At 46.5% G+C, this 25121-nt stretch overlaps 1 protein-coding gene across 4 annotated transcripts in view; it reads right to left on the reverse strand.

Moving 5' to 3' along the window:
* The window catches only part of LOC140457033 (EH domain-containing protein 3-like), a 241859-nt gene that overhangs the window by 216232 nt on the left and 506 nt on the right, over positions 1-25121 (reverse strand). The gene's annotated exons all lie outside the window — the stretch shown is intronic.

Here is a 25121-nt window from a genome sequence, read left to right on the forward strand (position 1 = left end):
CACCCAGCACCTACCATAAATGGACACCCAATGTGCCAGCACCTGGTTGGGTCTGATTGATCAGGTTCAATTGAACCTGATCAATCCATTGACAGATCCTCAAGACCCTCCCAAAATGGCACAAAGACTCGGAAGGATAAGAATCACCACAAACCCCCTTCAGGGCGTTAACTCGAGATTAACCACCAAAAGAGAAAACACCACTAAGACCATCAGAAGAAACAACGACATCACCATGAGCCTGGCCATGTTCTTGTGTGGTGGCATATGATCATACAAAGTTAAAAGCAGAATATCGTTCGTGGTGTTTTCAGTTCGTTTACAGGATACTTTATTGTTCCAATGTTAATTATGTTCATAATTAAGTATTACTGTCCATAAGCGGCAACTTATAGTTGTTTTGCCGAATGCAAGAATTTAAACACACTGTAGTAGGTACGACAAAGGATGCTACCAGAGACTGAAGGGGATGAGGCATCGGGAAAGTTGTCTCGGGAAAGGTCTGGGAGAGATTACAACTGGGGAAGGGGAAGAGAAGCTTGAAGCAGGAAATGGTGAAGAGATAGGAGTGAGAGCAAGAGTGACACTTGGACAGTCCAGAAGGAATTGAGGGACAGTTTCAAGGGGTTGAATACTCTTTTCTGCCATTTTCACAGAGGAAAATAAATTCAAAACATTAAAGCCTAACATTTAACTGGACTTCTCCTTCCTACATCATACTACACTTGTGCTGACAGATCTCAAAAGAGGAGTCATTGTCGCAATGCCTCTGTCAATGGTTAAAATCACATCTTTAGTGGGGAACAATATTCTCAGGGGGCTTTAAAAAAAAAGAGGCAATCTGGGAGTGAATGAGGACAATTTGATTGAATATCAGAGGGCTCCATCACCAGGTTTACAGCAGAACAACAGTCAAAATTGACAAAGGCAGTGTTGAGAGGTGGGTTCAATCCACAGGGCACCACACCACTGGAGGAAAATGTATATGGATGGTTCCAAAGAAGGAAAAAGATCAGAAAGGGGAAGTGATCACCACCACTTGATATTTACAGTTGTGTAGATGAGTTAATACTAATACAAGAGGAAACTGCGAGTCAGTGGCTGCAGGTGTCGATGAGGATAAAGGTATAAAATAGCTGAAAAAAAAAGGGCAGTAGACAGAACACCCCGTATAATGAATCAGCTGTATACCTCATTACACTGCACAAAGGTGGGAACTCACCCGATAGTTAGAGAGGACTCACTGAAAATTAGAGTGTTGTTCATATACTGTGAAAGTGAGGACTGCAGATGCTGGAGGTTTGAGTCAAGATTAGAGTGATGCTGGAAAAGCACTAAAGGAATACAGCATCCGAGGAGCAGGAGAATCGACGTTTCAGCCAAGGACCCTTCATGTTCATACTACATGAGAGATTCAAAACTGCTTTAATGGTGAAATTCAAATCTTCTGAAATGGCGTGAACTGTGTTTTTTGATTCGATTTTGCAAACAAGTTTTTGTGCTTTACAACCCCAGGTTGTTCTCAAAATACAGATAAACTATCAATCAATCTGCAAATATCAAAATGAACTCAGCTTTTGAAAAATGTTTAAGACAAACATACAAAACATCAAGGAGAGAGATAAATGCTTCTGCTGTGAAGGTGATCTTAAAAATACTAAAACAATTGGAGACAATTGAAAACAAATCGTAAAATCCAAAGAAATAACTATCAAATTCACAAGGTCAGTTTGAAATGAACAGCAGATTTTAACAGCTTTCCTGAACAAAATTAAATTACAACATCACAGAGTGACTTGGGCCCCACCTCCTTTTTAAGTCCTGCAAGGAGTTCAACTCTTTCTGCTGGCAGCTTCCTTTCAATTTCCCCAAACGCCTTTCATATTGCTAGATGTGTGTTAATAGAAATTTACAGACATCCTACCTGGATTTGCCTTTGAGAGGCTAGTCCTTGACAAGCCAAGACATGTGTTATCTTCTGAGACAAAGCGCTCACGAAGGGGAGAACCTAAAACAGACTCCGATCACTCGGGACACTGATCTAACAAAAAACATTTGAAACCATCAAGCCTGGGAATTGTTTCTGAAATTTGGATTGATAAATAAAGTGATAAATTGTGCTCGGCGAGCACTCAGTGGGGAAATTACATGAAGTTTAAACAGTTCAGTGATCTAATCTATGAGCAAATGTTCTGAAAAGTTTTAAACTGTAATGTTTGAAGAAATTTATCAACCGACCTTTAGAATCCTGAGATTCCCAACTGTAACAGGTTCTTGCATATTCCTGGTTTAAAGTCTCAGATAAAACAGGAATATTTGATTCCTGTTTGAAGAGTATTATGAGAATATTTTCCATCACTGGTAGTTGGAAAATGACAACATGGAATATGAATAACCACCATAAGTTTTGGTAAATGGGATATTTCAAGAAAAAAGAAAAAGTGCCAATGAAATAGATTAACTGAGAACGCTTTGGCCATTACCTGAAGAATCGGGACCATGTGGGAGGATATATATGCCTCATCCCTTCAACTTTTGATCTTTTGACCTGAAGAGCAAAGAAACGTATTTTGAAAAATGAGGTACTGACACACAGTTTCTCTGTGGAATATCTTTAAGTAAAGGGAGAACTGAAGAATGTTTTTCTCTTTTTTTAAAATATGTTTACTGACACAGGCAACAAGACACCATTGTGTGAAGACTTTATTCTTTATTCTCCACCACCAGGAAAACATCCACATGTGTAGTGAAACATGAATAAGCAAAGCCTGATAAGAGCAATGATTCCATCAAAAGTTGAATTGGCGAGAGGAGAGGAGGGAAGTTCAGGAGAGAACTAAATCAAAAGAGAGTTGGCAGGGGAAATAAAGCACTCCACCACCACAGTGCCCACTACTCCCTAAAGGCATCAAGAGCATTGGTGTGGGTGGACACCTCCAAAAAAAACCAGGTTCAAAGATAACGGTGGATGAGGGCCAGGCAGTTGGCAGTGACAAGCCCCTCACAGCCTACTGCCTGGACCAAGTAATTGAAAAGAGAGTGCAATCACCCACAACCAATATATACATGGTCCACAGACTTTACAGCACCAAAAAGTAAGCAATTGCGTTGGGAATCTGTGAATCACTGCAATCTGTTGTTATAAAGGACTGCTGCATAAAACACCTTCCTCCCCTGGTTCCTGAGGGAAAGAGGGAGGACTCCAGCAAAGAGAGACACCCACTGGGGATCCCACCACCTGGTGGCAAGTAAGCAAGTTAAGGTGGCAAATGATGCAACATTATGACAGTTAATGTCAGTACACTCGAAATACCCCAATATTTTTGGCTCTATGTAACACATAGCCAAGCTTTGATGACAGGAAAACAGGAATCATTAACACAACACCAATTAACACAAACAGCAATTGTGTGTCAAGACTGCAGGGTCACCAAATGGAAAACGAGATGCTGTTCAAGTTTGCTGACAAATTGTTCTTGGCGATATACTCTAAAATGATGTTATACACAGGTGCTAGTGTCCTGAGCCAGCACCCAGTGAATTATTTGACCCTTTGCCGTCAAACGTTAAATAAATGTTCATTTATTGCCCAATGAGGCGCTGTCTCATTAGTCCACCTTGAATCTGCCCTACAACCCGTAGGTGCTACAGGCATCATTCCTGCTCGCATAATCTTTTTTAAAATTAAATTTGTGGAGTGTGGATGTCGCTGGCTGGCCAGCATTTATTGCCTGACCCTAGTTGCCCTTGAGAAGGTGGTGATGAACTCCGTTCTAAACCACTGCAGTCCACCTGCTTTGGGTTGACCCACAACACCATGAGAGGGAATACCAGGATTCTGACACACAGTGAAGAAACTAAGATGTCTGCAAGTCAGGATGGTGACAGGATTGGATGGGAACTTGAAGGTGGTGGTGTTCCCTTATATCCTCAAGGAGACAGTGAGGGCTGCAGATGCTAGAGATCAGAGTTGAGAGCGTGTTGCTGAAAAAGCACAGCAGGCCAGGCAGCATCCGAGGAGCAAGAAAAAAAAAACGATGTTTCGGGCCAGAGCCTTTCATTAGGAATGACGCTGGGAGCCGAGTGGGTGGACAGATAAATGGGAGGGGAGTGGGGCTGGGGAGAAGGTAATTGAGAGCATAATGGGTAGGTGAAGGCGGGAGTAAAGATGATAGGTTGGAGCAGATAGGTGGGAAGGAAGATTGACAGGTGGGACAAGTCATGAAGGCGGTGCTGAGCTGGAAGGTTGGAACTGGGGAAGGGGGGGGGGGGAAGAAAACAAAACAAAAAAAAAAAGAGGGAAATAAGGAAACTGAAGTCCACATTGATGCCCTGGGGTTGAAGGGCCCCCGAGGTAGAAGATAAGGCGTTCTTCCTCCAGGCACAGGGGGGTGAGCGAGTGGTGATGGAGGCCCAGGATCTGCATGTCCTCGGTAGAATGGGAGGGGGAGTTGAAATGATCGACCACAGGGTGGTAGGGTTGGTAGGTGCGGGTGTCCCAGAGATGTTCTCTGAAGCGCTCTGGGGAGACTGGACACCTTCTCGCAAGGTAGTGGAGACCGCATCAGGAGCAACGGATACAATAAATGACATGTGAGGAAGGGCAGGAGAAACTTTGATGGATGTGGAAGGCTCCTTTGGGGCCTTGGATGGAGGTTGGAGTGGAGAGAGAGAAGCGGGCACAGGTTTTGCAATTCCTGCAGTGGCAGGGGAAGGTGCCAGGAGGGGAGGGGGCATGTACCTGACCAAGTAGTCATGGAGGGAACGGTCTTTGTGAAAAGCAGATAGGGATGGGGAGGGAACTATATCCCTGGTGGTGGTGTCCATTGGTCGGTGGCAGAAATGTCGGTAGATGGTGCGATTTATGTGGAGGTTGGTGGGGTGGAAGGTTGGTTCTGTCGTTTTGAGGTTGGAGCGTTGGGGTTCGAGGACAGAGATGCGGAACGTGGATGAGATGTGTTGGAGAGGAAATTTCGGTCTTTCAAGAAGGAAGCCATCTGGTGTGTTCTGTGGAGGAACTGGTCCTCCTGGGAGCAGATGCGGCGGAGGCGGAAGAATTGGGAATACAGGATAGCATTTTTGCAGGATGTAGAATGAGAGGAGGTGTAATGCAGGTACCTGTGGGAGTCGGTGGGTTTGTGAAAAATGTCAGTGTTGAGTCGGTCCTCGTGGATGGAGATGGAGGGGTTTAGGAAGGGAAGGAAGGTATCAGAGATGGTCCAGGTGAATTTAAGGTTGGGTGGAATGTGTTGGTGAAGTTGATGAACTGTTTGACAACCTCGTGGGAGCGGAAGGTGGTGTTGATGCAGTCAGTCAATGTAGCAGAAGAAAAAGTGGTGCCGGTGCAACTCCAGAAGATGGACTGTCCATCATAGCCAACAAAGTGACAAGCATATCTGGGGCCCATGCAGGTGCCTAAAGCTACCCTTTTCGTCTGGAGAAAGTGGGAGGATTGGAAGGAGAAATTGTTGAGGGGGGGGGGGGGGGGGGGGGGGGGGGGGGGAGGACCAGTTAAGCCAAATGAATAAGTGTGTCAGTGGAAGGGTACTGGTGGGGACTTCAGGAGAGGAAGAAACTGAGGGCTTGGAAGCCCTGGTCATGGCGGATAAAAGTGTCGAGGGACTAGATGTCCATGGTGAAGGTGAGGTGTTGGAGGCCAGGGAAATGGAAGTCTTGAAGGTTGGAGGTGGTGGAGGGCATGGGTGGAAATAGGACAATATTGGAGGTAGGTGGAAATGAATTCGATGGGGCAGGAGCAAGCTGAGACAATGGGTCGGCCGGGGCGGGCAGGCTTGTGGATCTTGGGTAGGAGGTTAAAAAAAATACAAAAAAAAGAAAAAAAATCAGGCAGTGCATGGTTCCTGAACTAGGAGGTTGGAAGCTGTGGGTGAGAGATCCCCTGAGGTGATGAGGTTGCATGTAGTCTGGGAGATGATGGTTTGGTGATGGGGGGGGGGGGGGGGGGGGGGTAAGGTCATGGTCGAGGGGGTGGTAGGAGGTGGTGCCTTTGAGTTGGCACCTGGCTTCAGCAGTGTAGAGGTCAGTGTACCAAACTACCACTGTACTTCCTTTGTCCACTGCGCCAAACTACCACTGGACCTCCACCTCCATTACAAACACATTACAAAATTCATGAAGGGATTTTCCTGCTCCTCGGATGCTACCTGACCTGATGTGCTTTTCCAGCACCACTCCAATCTAGACTTAAATTCACCTGGCCCATCTCTGACACTACTCTCCCCTTCGTGGACCTCTCAATCAACTGTGACCAACTCAACACTGACATTTTCTACAAACCCACCAACTCCCACAGCTACCTGGATTACACCTCCTCCCACCCTACCTCCTGCAAAAATGCTATCCAGTATTCCCAATTCCTCCTCCTCCGCATCTGTTCCCAGGAGGACCAGTTCTACCACAGAGCACCAGATGGCCTCCTCCTTTAAACACCAAATTTCCATTCCCACTTGTATTGGAAGGCATCTTCAACCAGCTCATCCACATCCCACATCTTGGCCCTAGAACCTCACCCTCCAACCGCAACAAGGACAGAACCCCCCAGTCCTCACCTTCCACCACACCAACCTCTGCCGACATTTCCGCACCTACAAATGGACACCACCACCAGGAATATACGCACCTCCCCATCCCTATCCACTTTCCGCAAAGACTGTTCCTGCTCCTCAGATGCTGCCTGAACTGCTGTGCTCTTCCAGCACCACTAATCCAAAGACTACCTGGTCAGGTCCATGCGCCCTAACAAGCCACCCTCCCCTGCCACCGCAGGAAGTGCAAACCCTGCGCCTGCCCACCCTGGTAAATCTTCTCTGCATCCTCTCTAAAGCTTTCACATCTTTCCTGTAATGAAGCAACCAGAACTGAACACAATTCTCCAAGTGTATTCTAACCAGGATTCTATAGAGGTGCAGCATAACTTCACGGTTCTTAAACTCAATCCCCATGCGAATGAAAGCCAACACACCATCTGCATTCTGAACAACCCAATCAACCTTGGTGGGAACTATGGATATGGATCCCAAGATACCTCTATTCCTCCATACTGCCAAGAATCCTGCCATTAACCATGCATTTTGCATTCAAATGCGACCTTCCAAAGTGAATGACTTTACATTTTTCTAAGTTGAACTCTACCTGCCACTTATCAGCCCAGTTCTGCATTCGGTCAATATCTCATTGCAACCTACAACAACCCACCACACTATCCACAACTCCACCAACCTTCATGTCATCGCAAACTTACTAACCCACCCTTCAACTGACTCATCCAACTCATTTATAAAAATCACGAAGAGAGGTCTCAGAACCAATCCTTGTGAAACACCACTAGTCACCAAGCTCTAGGCTGAATACCTTCCACCTACTACCACTTGCTGTCTTCTATGGGCCAGTTAATTCTGTAACCAGACAGACAACTTTCCCTGTATACCATCCCTCCTTACTTTCTGAATGAGCCTACCATGGGGAACCTTATCAAACACCTTGCTAAAATCCACATACACCACATCCAATGCTCTACCTTCATCAATACGTTTTGTCACATCTTCAAAAGAATTCAATAAGGTTTTCCAGGCATGATCTGCCCCTCACAAAGCCATGCTGATTACTTGGAAACCCATAGTTTGATTAGAGGTCATCATAAATCCTGTGTCTCAGAACCCTCTCAAAAAACTTTGCCCATCACTGACTGGTCTGTAATTTCCAGGATTGTCCTAATTCCTTTTGTTGAACAAGGGAAGTACATTATTGACCCTCCAATCGTCTGGTCCTACTCCAGTAGACAGTGAGGATGCAAAGATCATTGCCAATGGTGCAGCAAACTATTCCCTCGATTCCTGTAGTAACCTATGGTGTATCCTGTCTGGCCATGGGTACAAACCACCCTTATGTTCTTCAAGATTTTCAACACATCCTCTTTCCTCACATCAACTTGTTCTCGCAGATCAGTCTGTTTCACGCTGTCCTCAAATGTCAAGGTCCCTTTCAGCAGTGAATACTGAAGCAAAGTATTCAGTAAGAACGTCCCTTACCTCCTCCAACTCCAGGCACAAGTTCCCTCCACTATCCCTGATCAGTCCTAACCTCACTCTGGCCATCCTCTTGTTCCTTATACAAGCATAGAACACCTTAGGGCTTCCCATAATCCTACTCACTAAAGCTTTATCATGCCCCCTTCTAGCTCTCCCGAGTCCATTCTTCAGTTCCTTCCTCATTCCCTTGTAAACCTCTAAAGTCCTGAATGGTCCTTGCCTCCTCAATCTTAAGTAAGCATCCTTCTTCCTCTTGACTAGATGCCCCACATCCCTTGTCACCCAAGGTTCTTTCAACCTCCCATCTTTTCCTCGCCTCAGTGAGATAAACCTGTCCAGCACTATCAGCAGGTGCTTCCTAAACAACCTCCACATTTCTGTCACACATTTCCCAGAGAACATCTGTTCCCAATTTAGGTCCTCAGTTCCTGACTCATATCATTGTAAATTACCCCTCCCCTCAATTAAATATTTTCCCCACACGGTCTGCTCCTAACCCTCTGCATGAGTATAGTAAAGGTCATAGAGATGTTTTCCCCACAGAGAGAGCGGACACCTGGCATGGTTCATTGCCAAGCACCAAATCCAATATGGCCTCCCCTCTAGTCGGCCTATTACATCAGGAACCCTTCCTGGACACCTGACAAAAACTGCTCCATCCAAACTATTTGAACTAAGCAGGTTCCAATCAATATTGGGAAGTTAAAGTCACCCATGTTAGTTCTGCACATTTCCAAAATCTGCCTCCCATCTGCTCTTCCATATCTCTGTTGGTATTGGGGGGTCCTGTAGAAAGCTGCCAAATAAAGTGTCTGCTCCAATCTTGTTTCGGACTTCCACCCACACTGACTTTATGGACAAACCCTCCTAGATGATCTCCCTTTCTGCAACTGTGATACTATTGCTGATTAGCCAAGCCACTCCTCCACCTCTTATCTCACCCCCATTCCTTTTGAAGTTATCTAAACCCTGGAATATCTAACAACCATTCCTGCCCCTATGATATCCAAGTCTCCATAATAGCCACAACACTACAGGGCTTTGCCCTATCAAGTGCCAAGCTCTCCTCTCAGACTTTCCGCATGCCGTATCTGCCTGTTCACTACCTATTCCATCACCTGATCTATAGCTCAGGTTCAACCAAGATTGATCTCCTGGCTTGACGGTAATGGTTGAGTGGGGAATATACTGGGCGATGAGATCGCAAATTGTGCCTGGAGTACAATTCTGCTGCTGATGGCACACAGCACCTCATGCTTGCAGAGTCTGGAGTTGGTGGATTTGCCATTTAGCATTGTGTTAAGTGCCACACAGCTCTATAGAAGCTATTCTCAATGTGAAGGTGGGATTTTGTCTCCACAAGGGCTGTGCAGTGGTCACTCTTGCCAATTGCTATGGTGAGATGTGTCTGGCAGATTGATCAGAATGAGGTCTGTTTCTTGCTCTTGTTGGTTCCCTCACCATCTGCTGTAGACCCAACCTTCAGGATCTGACCAGCACAATCAGTAGTGCTGCTGCTGAGCCACTCTTGGATGGACACTGAAATTTCCAACCCAGAGTAAGATTGTGCCTTTGTAATTCTAACTGCTTCCTCCAAGAATTGTTCAACGTGGAGAACTATTGATTCATTAGCAGAGAGAAGACAGCACATGATAATTAGCAAGAGGTTTCTTTGCCCATGTTTAACCTGAAGTCATGAGACTTCATTGGGTCCAGAGTCAATCTTTCAGACTTCCAGGGCAAGCCCCTCTGCGGGGTCTGTGACAGGACATATCTAGGGATCATGATGGTGGCGTCTAGTACATTGCCTGTGAGGTATGATTCAGTGACAATGACCATGTTAGGCTTTTGCTTGACTAGTCTGTGAGACAGCTCCCAATTTGGGCCCTCCCCCCCAGATGTTAGCGAGGAAGACTTTGCAGAGTCAGCAGGTCAGTTTCTGCCAGTCATTTCAGATGCCTAGGTTGATGCCAGGTTGTCAGTCCAGTTACGTTTCCTTCAGAGTTTGTAGCAATTGATCCAACTGAATAGCTTGATTGGCCAATTCAGATAGCAGCACAAGTCAACGACACTGCTGTGGGTTGAGAGTCACGTGAGGTGAGGACGGGTGATTGTCTTCTCTGACGGACATTAATGAACCAGATGGGTTTTTTTGACAAATTGACAATGGTTTCACGGTCATCAGTACATTCTTAACTCCACAAAAATAGACGGAATTCAAATTCTACCATCTGCCTTGGCAGGGTTTGAACCCAGGTCCCCAGAACATTCACAGAGTTTCTTGATTAATACCTGTAGTTACCTGTAGTCTGAAACATTTCTGGCATTTGTCTGCCTTCAGTGATATTCATCTCTCACCAGGGACAGCCTTGATAGGTCAATTAGCTGAAAGAATCCAGTTCAATGTGTGGCCACTATACTCAGCTAAAGTCAGATCCTAACAGTTTGAGAACAGCATTGCAGCTGCGTTTAATTCGGGGATGTCCATTGTTAACTGTACAGATCTTGTAGCTGTGGACCAGAAGATCCAGATTCTGAGCTCCCAATGTAAGACAACCCAAACAAAACAGAAGAGAATTCGATTTACCTTCAACCAGGCTCTGACAGAATTGATCCAGAAGCTGGTCACCATTTTGGAAGCGATGTAAGAACAAACTATCTGACATGCAGAGGCAATGACCGAGCCGTATGATTGCTGGACTATTAACCCCCCACCAAAGAAAAACCCCAATTAACGTTCTGGATCCGGATTCAACTGCGAGTCCAAACTAGCCGCAGAACGGTGGAAGAGTTCAATAAGTATCTGGAGTCTAAATCATCACAATGATGATATCATTGCCGATTGTCAGAAAAACAAACCTATTGGTTCACGAATGTAGTCAAGAAAGAAAACTGCTAACCTTACCTGATCTCTTGTGCATCTTTTCCAGTCGGAAACTTGGTAGAGAGTGCTCCTTCATTACAACGGGAGTAAATGTGCACAAATGAAAATTATTTCCAGTGGAAAGCCCATGATGGGTCATTGCTCTCGGGGTCAACAAGCAGTTAGTTAGCGGTTATATTTTAACCTGGAGAGGAGCAAGAACTATTTCTCTCAGAGGGAAAGAATGACCGCAGAGGCTGGGTCATGAAGTTCATTCAAGTCTATGATAGACAGATTTTTAAGCAGCAACAGAATTTAGGCTTATGGGGAAAAAGACAGAAAAGTGGAATTGAGCATTATGTCTTATGGTCTTATTAGGTTCTTGAGTATCAAGGATTACTGGGAGAAAGCAGGAGAATGGGGTAGACTTGATGGCTGAGTCGTCTAATTTGTGCTCCAATGTCTGATGGTCTTATTATTTGATCAGCCATGATCTCATTGAATGGCAGAGTAAAGTACATGGGTTTCTGTAGTCCATGTTTTTCATTAAAAAAAATTTCATTCATATTCCATTTCCTTGTTTCTTATCAGTTGCTTAGTCCTCCTTTGTGAAACCATTTTCATAAAACCTCTTTGCAACCTCACATATTTCCTAAAATGCCAATCAATGGACTCAATGCTCACGTTGGGGCAATTCCAGACTTCCACTGTGGTTCAGCAAAACCTCCCTCATTCTGTAATCCATCCTCTCAGTATAAACTCAACATTCCATTTGCTTTGCTAGTTACTATCTCAAGTCATGCTTCCTACAAATATTGGCACACCGAAAATTTCCTTGTTCAATTTTCTGAAGTGTCAATCCATTTATTGCAACACCTCACAAAAATGCATCCCCTTATCAGCCACAGTTCTGTCCATTCTGATCACCTATTAATTCTGTTTCTGTAATCACAATTGAACTGCACGAGGAAGTCACGGAGGGAGTGGTCTTTTCGTAACGCTGATAGGGGAGGGGAGGGGACGGAAATATATCCCTGGTGGTGGCGTCCGTTTGGAGGTGGCAGAAATGACTACGGATGGTACGATGTATATGGAGGTTGGTGGGGGTGGTAGCTGAGGACCAGTGGGGTTCTGTCCTGGTGGCGATTGTCTCAGCCTGCTCCTGCTCCACCAAACACATCTCTGCATACCTCAACACGGTCCTGTCCCCCTTAGTCCAAGAACTACCCACCTACATTCAGGACACCACCCACGCCCTCCAACTCCTCCATGATTTTCGCTTCCCCGGTCCCCAACGCCTTATCTTCATCATGGACATCCAGTCCCTGTACACCTCCTTCCCCCATCACGAAGGACTCAAAGCCCTCCGCACCAACCAGTACCCTTCTACTGACTGAACTGGTCCTCACCCTGAACAACTTCTCTTTCCAATCATCCCACTTCCTCCGAACCAAAGGAGTAGCCATGGGCACCCGCATGGGCCCCAGCTATGCCTGCCTCTTCGTAGGATATGTGGAACAGTCCATCTTCCACAGCTACACTGGCACCACCTCCCACCTTTTCCTCCGCCACATCGATGACTGTATCGGCGCTGCCTCGTGCTCCCATGAGGTGGTTGAACAGTTCATCCACTTTATAAACACCTTCCACCCCGACCTCAAATTCACCTGGACCATCTCAGACTCCTCCCTCCCCTTCCCAGACTTTTCCATTTCTATCTCGGGTGACCGAATCAACACAGACATTTACTATAAACCGACCGACTCCCACAGCGACCTAGACTACACCTCCTCCCACCCTGCCCCCCAGGACAAATCCCATATTTCCAATTCCTTCGTCTCCGCCGCATCTGCTCCCAGGAGGACCAGTTCCAATACCGTACAACCCAGATGACCTCCTTCTTCAAAGACCGCAATTTCCCCCCCAGTCCGTGATCGACGATGCTCTCCACCGCATCTCCACCACTTCCTGCTCCTCCGCTCTATGAGCCCTGCCCCATCAATCGCCACCAGGACAGAACCCCACTGGTCCCTCACCTTCCACCCACCAACCTCGCATATACATCGTACCATCCGTAGTCATTTCTGCCACCTCCAAACGGACCCCGACCACCAGGGATATATTTCCCTCCCCTCCCCTATCAGCGTTACGAAAAGACCACTCCCCTCTGTGACTCCCTCGTCAGGTCCACACCCGCCCACCAACCCAACCTACACTCCCGGCACCTTCCCCTGCAACCGCAAGAAATGCAAAACTTGCACCCATACCTCCCCCTTTGCTTCTGTCCAATGCCCCAAGGGGATACTTCCATATCCGCCACAAATTCACTTGCACCTCCACACACATCATTTACTGCATCCGCTGCACCCGATGTGGGTCTCCTCTATATTGGGAGGGAGACAGGCCGCCTACTTGCGGAACGTTTCAGAGAACACCTCTGGGACATCCGGACCAACCAACCCAACCACCCCCGTGGCTCAACACTTCAACTCCCCCTCCCACTCCCCCTCCCACTCCAACAAGGACATGCAGGTCCTTGGACTCCTCCATCGCCAGACCATAGCAAACACGACAGTTGGAGGAAGAGTGCCTCATCTTCCACCTAGGAACCCTCCAACCACAAGGGATGAACTCAGATTTCTCCAGTTTCCTCATTTCCCTTCCCCCGCCCCCCCACCTTGTCTCAGTCCCAACCCTCAAACTCAGCACCACCTTCCTAACCTGCAATCTTCTTCCTGACCTCTCCGCCTCAACCCCCACTTCGGCCTATCACCCCTCACCTTAACCTCCTTTTCACCTATCGTATTTCCAACGCCCCTCCCCTAAGTCCCTCCTCCCTATCTTTTATCTTAGCCTGCTGGGGCACACTTTCCTCATTACTGAAGAAGGGCTCATGCCCGAATTCTCCTGCTCCTTGGATGCTGCCTGACCTGCTGCGCTTTTCCAGCAACACATTTTCAATCCTGTTTATAAATACTGCCATCTACTGACAGTCAGTCATTATATGGTAAAAAACAATGACTGCAGATGCTGAAAACCCAAATACTGGATTAGTGGTGCTGGAAGAGCACAGCAGTTCAGGCAGCATCCAACGAGCAGCGAAATCGACGTTTCGGGCAAAAGCCCTTCATCAGGAATAAAGGCAGTGAGCCTGAAGCGTGGAGAGATAAGCTAGAGGAGGGTGGGGGTGGGGGAGAGTAGCATAGAGTACAATGGGTGAGTGGGGGAGGAGAGATGAAGGTGATAGGTCAAGTGAAGAGAGGGTGGAGTGGATAGGGTGGAAAAGAAGATAGGCAGGTCGGACAAGTCAAGGAGACAGTTACTGAGCTGGAAGTTTGAAAACTAGGATGAGGTGGGGGAAGGGGAAATGAGGAAGCTGTTGAAGTCCACATTGATGCCCTGGGGTTGAAGTGTTCCGAGGCGGAAGAGGAGGCGTTCTTCCTCCAGGCGTTCTGGTGGTGAGGGGAGCGGCGGTGAAGGAGGCCCAGGACCTCCATGTCCCCGGCAGAGTGGGAAGGGGAGTTGAAATGTTGGGCCACGGGGCTGTTTGGGTTGATTGGTGCGGGTGTCCCCGGAGATGTTCCTAAAGCGCTCTGCTAGGAGGCGCCCAGTCTCCCCAATGTAGAGGAGACCGCATCGGGAGCAACAGATACAATAAATGATGTTGGTGGAAAGTGCAGGGTAGTGCAGGTGAAACTTTGATGGATGTGGAAGGCTCCTTTAGGGCCTTGGATAGAGGTGAGGGAGGAGATGTGGGCACAGGTTTTGCAGTTTCTGCGGTGGCAGGGGATAGGGTGGAAGGTGAGCACCAGGGGCGTTCTTATCCAATCCCTCTACACCTCCATTCGCCATGACCAGGGCCTCCAAGCCCTCCGTTTTTTCCTCTCCAGACGTCCCTAACAGTACCCTTCCACTGACACTCTCATTCGTTTGGCCAAACTGGTCCTCACCCTAAACAATTTCTCCTTTGAATCCTCCCACTTCCTCCAGACCAAAGGCGTAGCCATGGGCACACGTATGGGCCCCAGCTATGCCTGTCTCTTCGTTGGCTATGTAGAACAGTTGATCTTCCGTAATTACACTGGCACCACTCCCCACCTCTTCCTCCGCTACATTGATGACTGCATTGGCGCCACCACGTGCTCCCGCGAGGAGGTTGAGCAATTCATCAGCTTCACCAACACATTCCACCCTGACCTTAAATTTACCTGGACTATCTCTGACACCTCCCTCCCCTTCCTGGACCTCTCCATCTCCATTAGTGACGACCGACTTGACACTGACATTTTTTTACAAACCCACCGACTCCCATAGCTACCTGGATTACACCTCTTCCCATCCTATCTCTTGCAAAAATGCCATCCCGTATTCCCAATTTCTCCGCCTCCACCGTATCTGCTCCCAGGAGGGCCAGTTCCATCATAGGACACACCAGATGGCCTCCTTCTTTAGAGACCGCAATTTCCCTTCCCACGTGGTTAGATGCCCTCCAACGCATCTCGTCCACATCCCGCACCTCCGCCCTCAGACCCCACCCCTCCAACCGTAACAAGGACAGAACGCACCTGATGCTCACCTTCCACCCTACAAACCTTCGCATCAACCAAATCATCCACCGACATTTCCGCCACCTCCAAAAAGACCCCACCACCAGGGATATATTTCCCTCCCCACCCCTTTCCGCCTTCCGCGAAGACCGTTCCCTCCGTGACTACCTGGTCAGGTCCACACCCCCCTACGACCCACCCTCCCATTCTGGCACTTTCCCCTGCCACCACAGGAACTCTAAAACCTGCACCCACACCTCCTCTCTCACCTCTATCCAAGGCCCTAAAGGAGCCTTCCACATCCAAAGTTTTACCTGCACATCCACCAATATCATTTATTGTATCCGTTGCTCCCGATGTGGTCTCCTCTACAATGGGGAGACTGGGCACCTCCTAGCAGAGCGCTTTAGGGAACATCTCCGAGACACCCGCACCAATCAACCAAACCGCCCCGTGGCCCAACATTTCAACTCCCCCTCCCACTCTGCCGAGGACATGGAGGTCCTGGGCCTCCTTCACCGCCGCTCCCTCACCACCAGACGCCTGGAGGAAGAACGCCTCATCTTCCGCCTCGGAACACTTCAACCCCAGGGCATCAATGTGGACTTCAACAGCTTCCTCATTTCCCCTTCCCCCACCTTATCCTAGTTCTAAACTTTCAGTTCAGTAATTGTCTCCTTGACTTGTCCGGATTTGTCCGACCTGCCCATCTTCTTTTCCACCTATCCACGCTAACCTCTCCTCCTGGACCTATCACCTTCATCTCCTCCCCCCTCACCCATTGTACTCTATGCTACTCTCTCCCCATCCCCACCCTCCTCTAGATTATCTCTCCACGCTTCAGGCTCACTGCCTTTATTCCTGATGAAGGGCTTTTGCCCGAAACGTCGATTTTGCTGCTCGTTGGATGCTGCCTGAACTGCTGTGCTCTTCCAGCACCACTAATCCAGTAAGTAGTCAGTCATTATATCCCTAACCAAGAATACAGCATTTACTCTTCATTCAAAATTATTCAGCCTCAGTAACATCAAGGTTGGCCTCAAAATACCATTTGTGAACCAGTCATTGTCACTAACAACTTCCGCTGTTTATCTGGACCCAATAACATCCCCGACATGACCCAGGCAGACTGGACAAACTGACTCAGCTGGGCCCAAAATGCCTTCAACTCCCCACCAATCCCAGGAGTCTGCCAATACCTCATTACCGACCCACTACTCCCCTTCACTACCACAGTCCCATTGGAACTGACACTTCCCACCACTCCATCACCAGCAAAAGAACAACCCCTCCTTTTGCCTAGGCTTTAAACCATATTTCAACCCAACTCCATTACAACCAAAAGCTGCCCCTGCACAGACACCCCCTAATCCTGCCAACAGGATTAGAATTGACAACCACCTGCATTTCTCCATCACCACACAATACACAGCTCCGCCCCCCCCGCCTCAATAATGTGAAACCCCACCCAAAGTGACCCAGGTAGAACAGACTTCTCCTTCCAGACCTGGGAGCACCACACCCCATTCCTTGAACCGCTGAACCTGACACTGCCTCTTCAACACATCACCACCTTCCTCTCAACCCAACCCGATCCATCAGTCCCACTCCACTCCAAATTTGTCCCAGCTGAACCAACATTTTCCTAACTGCAAACTGGTCTCTTGATCGAGCCCAAGCTTTTTCTCACTTACCTGACAATATACCCTTCAATCCCAGGCACTATACCCTCCATCACTCCCCTGGAGCCCATCCCAGCTACAATTAATGCAAACTTTCTTTACTCTCGTCGTAACAAAAGGATACAATACAATTTGTTTCTCGAATAGCTTGCTGAACCTGTCCATTAACTTTCTACGGTTCACAAAAAGGACATTCACGCCATTCTGAACACCAACATTTTCCAGTCACTCACCAATTCAAAACATTCCACTTGTTTATTTGGTCCATATTTTGCTCCCATCACATTTCCCAAAATCCTGTTCCATCTGCCATGTTCCTCTCCACTCCCTCAACCCAATATGGAAGAACTATGTGGTTTTCCAGCCACACAATAACCAGAATTTGGTTCCAGCTCTGGTTGATCTGTCCCTGACAGAGCAGTTCTGACTGCTTGTTCATTTTAATAGCCTTTGTAATGAGGATTTCTCTTCAAATCCAAATTATTGGATAGTTTCAGATTCATTTCTGACCAATTTCTGGACATTTTTGTGACATGAGCTTAAAGTCTTAAGACCATAAGACATAGGAGTGGAAGTAAGGCCATTCGGCCCATCGAGTCCACTCCACCATTCAATCATGGCTGATGCGCATTTCAGCTCCACTTGCCAGCATTCTCCCCGTAGCCCTTAATTCCTCTAGACAACAAGAACCTATCAATCTCGGCCTTGAAGACATTTAGCGTCCTGGCTTCCACTGCACTCCGTGGCAATGAATTCCACAGGCCCACCACTCTCTGGCTGAAGAAATGTCTCCGCATTTCTGTTCTGAAATGACCCCCTCTAAGGCTGTGTCCACGGGTCCTAGTCTCCTCGCCTAACAGAAACAATTTTCTGGCATCCACCTTTTCAAAGCCATGTATTATTTTGTACGTCTCTATTAGATCTCCCCTTAATCTTCTAAACTCCAACAAATACAATCCCAGTATCCTCAGCCGTTCCTCATATGCTAGACCTGTCATTCCAGGGATCATCCGTGTGAATCTCCGCTGGACACGTTCCAGTGCCAGTATGTCCTTCCTGAGGTGTGGGGACCAAAATTGGACACAGGGGTGAAAGTCAATTGTCCATGGGTGCCATGTCTTTCATTGGGAAACAAAGATTAATCACTGCAGCAAAATTTTTTCTGTTGTAATTGTTAAAAATGATTTATTCCCACATGGGGATTAAGAAGGATCTGGTGCCAGATATAATTCCAGAATGACCACTCTGTACATGAGTTAGTTCATTGTAATTAGGATATGTTGCAGACCACAAAGTACTGAAGTTGTTACATGTGAAATCATGCAGTGATCAGATTTCAAATCATTCTCTAACACACTCATTCTGAGCGAGTTCCACACTGAATTATTGAATTACTGGAAAGTGTTTAAACAGACTGTGTTCACCATTTGTAAAAATTGAGTCTTTCATCACAGCATCTGGAAGAACTCCTGAATGTTATTTGTTTTGTCGCCGGTTCTGTATAATGGATTTATCATAGATCAGTTAACATTCAAATACACACTGGGAGCTGCAGGAAGAACAAGACATTTACTGGGTGAACCTGATCACAGGCACACTCAAGGAAATTTCAGGAGCTCTGAAGGGGTGGGAAACATGGCCACAGGCTAATGTAATGAGATACGTACTAAAAATTCTCCATTCCAAGATGAATTCTTGTTCTGCGATTCACTCAATGTTGTGTTTGCGTCAGATTAGTTTGTGAGCAGGAAACTGATTTGTATCCCATCATTACTCATTATCGTGAGCCCCTTTTGTAATGATGTTCCACCTTCATCTGAAAGTTAGTTACACACGAGAATCACGAGGCACCTGATGTTTATTTAAAAGTGACATACAACAGTCACCTTTGTGCTCTTGTGTCAGAGGTCAGAGGTTGCACTTGTTGAACTCTGCAGCACAATGAAAGGGGGCAGGAAAGTGGGAGCTTGCATGGAGGCTCAGGAACAAGAGGGGAGGAAGAAGGCAGGTGTGGAGTGGAGTCTGGAGGGGGAAGGATCTTATAAGTGGAACCATAAAGTGCCAGACACATTCCTCATGCATATAGAATTCGTCATGAATTCCCAGTCACACGATAGACACCTCAAATTTGAATTGGAGTGGCCTAGGAACCAGAAAGAGGGAAGAGAGTAGAAGCGGTGAACACTGGTTACTGTTGTAAGGAACAACAGGTCAGGACGAAAACTCCACTCTCTACATGGGCAATAGAATATTCCCTTTTCCTATAATCAGACACTGGACATAGTAGAGGGGACGAGGAGAAAGGTTGTTTCTCAATCCAGTTCAGTGTCACTCAGATTAGTGGAGGTTCAGAAAACTGCTGGATCCAGGTAATTGATTTCTTGGCATGTGTACAAAGTACAGTGAAAAGCTTTGTTTATGAGCACTACAGGCATATCACAGTAAGGCTCAGAACAAGATATTTAGACGGAGGACTACAGGTAACATTGATCTCTCTTGTACGCCCTGTGCAATGTAGCACATTCAGCATCATTCGAGCCGAGAGTCCATTCAATAGACTTAACTGCACGGAAGTTGCCCCAGAATCTGTTGGTGGGTGCATCATTCTCTATATGGCAGCACCTCCCAATGGTTTAATCTACTTTCCTAGTCTTTCCAGTACAGTGGCATTCTCTGGTGTTTGTACCGCTTCACAGAAAAACGAATTCAAATCAAAAGGACCAGATATTAACGACAGCTTGTATCCCCTGTCCCTATTTGAACCCTCTTGTGACCATGTTCCCTCCTCTGTCACCATGGCCTGGGCAACATCCTCCTCTTCTGTTAAAGATAGATGCAAAGTGTTCATTTCACACCTTAGCCATACCACCTCCCTCCTTGTAAATCCTCTTTCCGGTCTCTAATCGGTTCTATTCTTCTTTGATCTCTTATTTCTCTAAAGAAGAGGGGGATTCCTCTTTGTTAGCTGCTAGTTTTTGCCATAATGTGCTTTTTTTTTTGCCTCACCTCTGAACCTTTAATAGGCCAACAGCTTCTTAACTGTATTTTCTGCCATACACCTTATTTAGAAGCACTTTTCTTGCCAATGTTGCTTTCTACCTCCTTTCTGATTGAGGGACTCGATTTCTGTCCTACCTTCTCCTGTTTGGAGGGAACATACTTTAACTGGACCGCAACCATCTCTTTTTGGAAGGTAGCCCATTTCAGTTCCTGGTTTTCCTGCCATCCTCTTTGTTCCTGTCAATCTGACCAGCTTTCTTGTCAAATGTTTTTCTCACCCTGGATTGCTGCATGCCATTCTCCAACACCATCTTGTAGCATCAGCTCCAATGATCATGGTCTCCTGTCTCCTACTACCACTTCATCCAAATTGGCCCAACTCATTTGCAAGGACCACGTCCAACAATGTATCTTGGTGAATGAGCGGAGTCAATCCCATGGTGACTAAATGTATTACATTGACTACAAATGACTAGAGCAATGTAATATTGCAGACTGAATACACTGATTAATAGGTTTGTTTTAGTTTAGTCATAATCAATTAAACACCAGTTTCTTGTCAGTAAGCTTGGTCAGGTTCCATTGTCAGGCTGCAAGAGGATGAGTGCAACATGGGGTTCATTGCGTTACAGCTTTTGTTGAATTCCTCTTTGGCGTGTCGGTCCCAGTCATTTGTTGACAAGACAGTGGGACTCACCACCTGAATTTTAAAATTACTGTAGAGAACAGCAACAGGGAAACCAGTTTATGGCAGCCTAAACCAGCTCAAGTTCTCCTATCCCTTCACATCCACCCCAAACTCTCTTGGGATCTTTATTTTGAATTTAAGAGTCAAGGAAATGTGAAACTGTGCTTTGATACAGGAAACAAAATGGGTAGAGCAAATAGCATTTTTAATATATTTATTCCAAACAAAATGCTGGTTCAAGTCTGGGAGGAGGTTCTGGAACTGCACAAGATGTTAGTGCGACTGCACCCAGAATATTGCTGGACTGAAAGTCATTCCCCACACCCTAACTATTTGACTTCATCTCCAATGTCTGTTTGTCTGTGTATTCCAGGTATACAATGGGCCAAGTGCTCTCCATTTAATGCAGACTCCTTCTCTGAAGTAGTGGAATTATTCCTCTTAAAATCTTCAGTTAAATGAATGTGATGAAGTATTGAACTATGGAAATTTTATTTTCCATGAAAGTCATGATACCAATGATTTCTCTCCTGCGTAGGAATTGAACAGGAGACAGTGTTGCAATGTATCATCCTGAGAATGCTTACCCAATAGTTAGAAAAACACAAGCGCACACGGTCTCTAAAGTAGTGGCTTCTTCACTCCATGCAAGAAGCCTATGAACAAACTGCCTGTTAACAGGAATCCATACTAGGATAGATCATTTCTTCAATCATAGTGATTCTTTATTTGTGGCGGGGGTGGGGGGGGGGGGGGTCTATAATACAATAGTCAGAGGGAAATTGAGAAACAAACTTGTAAGGAGACCTCGGCTATCTGTAAGAATACTAGGGTACTTATGGTAGGGAAAAAACAAACATCAACTGGGACTAGGGCTGGGGGGGGGGGGGGGGGGGGGGGCAGAATTTGTTTAGTGCACACAAGAAAATTTGAATGTTTATAGGTGCACCTCTAGAAAAAGGTGTACAACTTGACCTACTCTTGGGAAATAAGGCAGGGTGAGTAACAGCTGTAGTTGGGGGAACATTATGGGGCTAGTGACCATAATTCTGTAAGTTTTGAAATAATGATAAAGGATAGACCGATCTAAAAGCTGAAGTACTAAACTGGAGGAAGGCCAATTTTGACAGTATGGGGAGAGATCTTTCAAAAGTTGATTGGGGCAGATGTTTACAGGTAAGGGGACATCTGGAAAATGGGAAGCCTTCAAAAGCAAAATAATATCCAGAGACACTATGTTCTTGTTAGGGTGAAGGGCAAGGCTGGTAGGTGGAAGGAATGCTGGATGACTAGAGAAAGAATTTGGACAAAAAGGAAGCATATGTCAAGGTATAGATAGTCGAGTTAAAGTGAATCCCTAGAAAAGTATATTTCTATTGCCTGTTACACTGAACAGGGAAATCAGAAAGGCAAAAAAAAAGACATGAAATACCTTTGGCAAATAGGGTTAAGGGAAATCCAAAAGGTACTCTACAAATATTCAGGACAAAACAGTAACCAGAGAGAATAGAGCTGACCCCACTGGTCAGGCTCACCAGTCTATAGTTGCCAGGCTTTTGCTTATAGCCTTAAGCAATAGCACATTAGCCAACCTTCAGTCTTCCATTAGTTCACGTGGCTGTCAATGACAAATATCTAAGAAAATTAACAAAGGGACCAAGTAATCTTACCTGGCTTGCTACAATGCTCGGGAAATACTGACAATTTATCTACCTTGATAGACTTCCAGCATCTCCTATTCTCTTGGATGAAGACTTTTCAATACAATCACTAGTTCATTTCCTACAAGTACCACAGCGTCCATGTCGTTATTTACCGTGGAGAGGGTGAGAAATATTCATTTAGTATCTCACCCATCTTGTGGTTCCAGACAGGAGTCACATTGCTCTTCAGTGAGAGCAATTCTTCCAGCTAGTTTCTCTTCTGCCTTTCGTGTCCTCAACCTCTTCAGATTCTCCATAACTATTCAAAGCGACCTCATGTTCCTTCTGATTTCCCTCTTGAATATATTCCCACCGCTCTTCTACCTCTCTCAGGATTCACTTGACTCCAACTGGCTATGTCTGACATATGCCTTCTTTCTCTTGAGCAGAACCTCGGTTTATTGTATCCGTTGCTCTCGATGCAGTCTCCTCTACATTGGGGAAACTAGGCACCTCCGAGCGAAGCACTTTAGGGAACATCAACCACACCGCCCCGTGGCCCAATATTTCAACTCCCCCTCTGCCGAGGACATGGAGGTCCTGGGCCTCCTTCACCGCCGCTCCCTCACCAGACGCCTGGAGGAAGAACGCCTCATCTTCCACCTCAGAACACTTCGACCCCAGGGCATCAATGTGGACTTCAACAGTTTCCTCATTTCCCCTTTCCCCCACCTCACCCTCGTTCTAAACTTCCAGCTCAGCACTGTCCCCATGACTTGTCCTACCTGCCTATCTCCTTTTCCACCTATCCACTCCAGCCTCTCCTCCCTGACCTATCACCTTCATCCCCTCCCCAACTCACCCATTGTACTCTATGCTACTTTCTCCCCACCCCCACCTTCCTCTCGCTTCTCTCCACGCTTCAGGCTCACTGCCTTTATTCCTGATGAAGGGCTTTTGCCCAAAACGTCGATTTCGAAGCTCCTTGGATGCTGCCCGAACTGCTGTGCTCTTCCAGCACCACTAATCCAGAATCTCAGTTTCTCTTGTCATCCAGTATTCCTATACACCTACCAGCCTTGCCCTCCACACTAAACAGGAGCATACTGCCTGTGAACTCATTATTTTGACTCACTTCCCAATCACATTCCATTTCCTGTGCATACCCTCCCCCAGCTTTTCAAATTCCTCCCTCACGGTCAAAATTGGCTACACCAATCTAGAATTTCCAACTTTTTAGATCAAGTTTATCCTTTTTCATAGGAGCTTTATTAGCATTATGATAATTTGCCCCATGCGCTCCCCCACTGATACCTCAGTCATTTGTCCTGCCTCATTCCCCAACTGAAGTGATTATTGCTCCTATTCAAGTACATCTACATACTGATCATCAAGTGCATACAAAAGAGAACTTCCTTAAAATGCCTCTCCATTCAAGCCCTTAACACTGACAGTCCAGGATTGGAAAAAAAAAGTTAAAATCCCCCACCATTACAACCCTATTATTCTAGGGATACTTTTACGTATTTGCATCTCAATTTCCTACTGATTATGGGGGGGGGGGTGCAGGGAGAAGGGCACTATAATACAATCCTAACAAGGTGATTGTCCCTTTATTTCTCAGTTCTACCCTTCTACCTATGCTTTCACAGGGAAATATTCACCAAAGTACAGGGATAGTGTTATCTCGAACCAAACAAAAAGAAATACTCCACATGCCCTCTCCTCTTGACCCCCTTTGTTTCTCTCCCATAGCATTAACACCTCAACATTAAAACTGCAAGTCCTGCCCATCCCTGACCCACATTTCTATAATAGCTATGATATCTCAGTCTCACGTCCCCAGCTCTGCCCCAAGTTCATCTGGCTTGTCAGGCCTCTTGTATTGAAATGCAATGCTAATTTATCAGTCCTACCTCATGCTCTGCCAAGCTCTGGTCTACCTTGACGATTTGACTTACTCCCATACTGTATGAGCTTTTCTCATTATTAATCTTCCTGACACACCCCTCATTACAGTAGAACCAGTCACCACACCAAAAACTGGCTAAATGCTACCATCCCAAGGACCCACCCCTACAGTATCCAACATTGGAGAGCAGATAAACATGACAGGAGGATCAGAAGGGCAAATACCCCTGTAGAGAAGGAAGAACAGAAATTATAAATTCCCCAGGTCAGGTAGACAGAACTAAATCAAGCCAAGCTGTAACACAAATAGGAAGGACTCAAGAGGGATATGGGCCAAATGGGATCAGATTGGGATGTCTGGTCAACAGAGGAGTTTGACCAAAATGCCTGCGTTCTTGCTGTCTGATTCTATTCCCTGTGTATATTAAATACAGATAAAAGGTCAGATGCAAAAAGCCATTTCTCTCTTCAGTGAGACCTCTACCCTGGGCAAGATGAACACAGGGGGGAATCTGGTTTCTCCAAACAGCAACATTCCCATCCTGGGGACAGATTTCACTCATGGCAGCAGGAGGGAGAGGGGGGGGGGGGGTAGTGAGTGAGGGTCAGTGCAGCCTGATTCCCCTGTGCAATACCCTCTCCCTCTCACCCAGGGGGGTGACAGTGAGTGAGGGTCAGTGCAGCCTGATTTCCCTGTGCAATACCCTCTCCCTCTCACCCAGGGGGGTGACAGTGAGTG

This window comes from Chiloscyllium punctatum, chromosome 3, assembly GCF_047496795.1.
Source record: "Chiloscyllium punctatum isolate Juve2018m chromosome 3, sChiPun1.3, whole genome shotgun sequence".
Lineage (NCBI taxonomy): Eukaryota > Metazoa > Chordata > Chondrichthyes > Orectolobiformes > Hemiscylliidae > Chiloscyllium > Chiloscyllium punctatum.